The sequence below is a fragment of the Mus caroli genome, chromosome 10 (assembly GCF_900094665.2).
Source record: "Mus caroli chromosome 10, CAROLI_EIJ_v1.1, whole genome shotgun sequence".
NCBI classification, from domain to species: Eukaryota; Metazoa; Chordata; class Mammalia; order Rodentia; family Muridae; genus Mus; species Mus caroli.
In genome coordinates, this window is record NC_034579.1 from 73908134 (window position 1) to 73909995 (window position 1862).

The window sequence follows — 1862 nt, forward strand, 5'->3', positions numbered from 1 at the left end:
CGTTCCGGGTGAAACCAGGAAACGGCCGGGGGCCCAGGTGACTTTCCGCTCAGAGGTGGGGCGAGGAACCCTTTTTAACTCTTCGGGATTCCCGCGATGGGGCTCTCGCAGCCCCGCCCTCCCGCTCGTGGCCTCTGCGCCGTGGGCTGCGGCGTGCACTTTGCGCACGGTCCCTAAGATGGGGGCGGAGCGTCCCTCAGTCCGGTTCCCCCTTCCTTTTATTATTTATTATCATTTAAAGGGGCCGCGACCTGAAGTTTTCCGTCCACTCTGTGGCGGCTCTCCGGCTCCCCTCCACCTCCTCCCACCGTGGACGTCCTCAGATTGAGTTGGAGAAGGGGGACCCCGGTGTGGTGTCCTGGGAAAGCTTGGAAAGGGGGGCCCTGGAGAGACACCCACCACCACCTCCTGCGTCCCCGGGGCTGCTGAATCACCGGCGAGGTATTTGCATCTGAGAGCAATTTGTCACACGGCGATTCGTCTGCTGGGTGGGGGAGGGGCGGGGCGGGGGGCCCGGTCGCGCGCGGAGACCTCGTCCCTATCCGATCCAGACGGATGGAGATGTAGACGCGGCCTGGAGACTCGGTGAGGCGGGTGACCCCGGAGCCAGGAGCGTGCACTGGGCACCAGGGGGAGGCCAAGGGGGAGAGAGGCCACCGGAGGCCACCAGCAGGCTGGACTCTGGGCTGGGCTCCGGGCACCCGGGCATGCGCCCCCCGGGCCACCCCGAGCGGTAAGGCCTTTTGCATCGCGGCTCCAGCGATCTCTCCTAAAGGTGGCAGCGTAGGGCACCCTGGAAACCGACAATTGCGGGGTCTCCAAAGTTAGGCAAAGACGCGCGCGTAGAGGGGTGCAGGGCTGAGTATGCGACTCGACGGATCAGAGTTGGGGTGGCTGTCGCGGTTGTAGATCTTGGAGACCTTCATCCGGTACACGAGTGCGCGGGGGTCGCGAGTGCGCGCTGTCCCCTGGCGGAAGGAAACGGACCCGGGGTGTGTGTGTCTGTGTATGTACGCGCGCGCAGAGGACTGAGGGCTGCGCTCTGGAAACATGGTTTTGTTTTTTCTTATTAATTAAAAAAGATGTTTGGAGATAGGATCTTACTGTGTAGTACGGGCTGACTTAGAACTCCAGTTAAAGCGCAGACTAGCCTGAAACTCGAGGCCATCCCCCTGCCGCAGCTTTCCTTCCCAAGTGCTTGGGAAAATCCCGGGCCGGGCGCGCCACCACGCCCCGGTACCTACAGTTCTTTTTCTCTTCCAAACCTGTGTCCAGCGGGGTCCGCCCATCTCCCCCCCCCCATTTCTTTCCCTAGCTCCAGTGTACTACTGGGGTCTCCACTTGCCCCGCGGGGTGCGCCCATCCAGATCCCTTCGGTAGGGTCCCAGGCACCCCCCCCGCCCCCGGACACAAAAGAGGGAGCAGGAAGCGCGGAGTGCGCGCGTGTGTGTCAACTCGCAGCGGGTTTGTCAAATATCTTCCGTTTTTTACGACTTGGGCAGCAGGGTCACCCCCCCCCCCAAGCTCGCTCTTTCCAAGAAGCCTTTGAAATACCGACTCCACTGGGGGGGGTTGTTTGTTTGTTTTGTTGTTGTTTTACATTTGTCCTCTGACTGGGGTGTGTTTTTGCACACGTCTCCTGGGGGGGGGGCACAGTGCCTTCTTTCCCAGCCCCCTCCCCAGCTCCTGCCCTTCCCCCTCCACCTCCCTCGGAGGAGAGAGGGGCCCCTTTCGCCACCCTCGGGCCCTGGCCTTGCACAACTCCAAATAACCGTGTTTTGCAAGGCCTGGCCGAGCTAGTGACCTTTCTCTCTCTCTCTCTCTCTCTCTCTCTCTCTCTCTCTCTCTCTCTCTCTCTCTCT

At 61.7% G+C, this 1862-nt stretch overlaps 1 protein-coding gene across 3 annotated transcripts in view; it reads left to right on the forward strand.

Moving 5' to 3' along the window:
* The first annotated feature begins 227 nt into the window (after positions 1 to 227).
* The window catches only part of Arid3a (AT-rich interaction domain 3A), a 28515-nt gene continuing 26880 nt past the window's right edge, over positions 228 to 1862 (forward strand). The window contains exon 1 of one of the 3 annotated variants that reach the window (XM_021174410.1): positions 228 to 441. The gene's annotated coding sequence lies outside the window, so the exon portion shown is untranslated. Of the gene's footprint in view, positions 442 to 520; positions 586 to 862; positions 930 to 1862 lie in introns of those variants that run through there. The other 2 variants (XM_021174411.2, XM_029482997.1) reach the window with 2 other exon arrangements.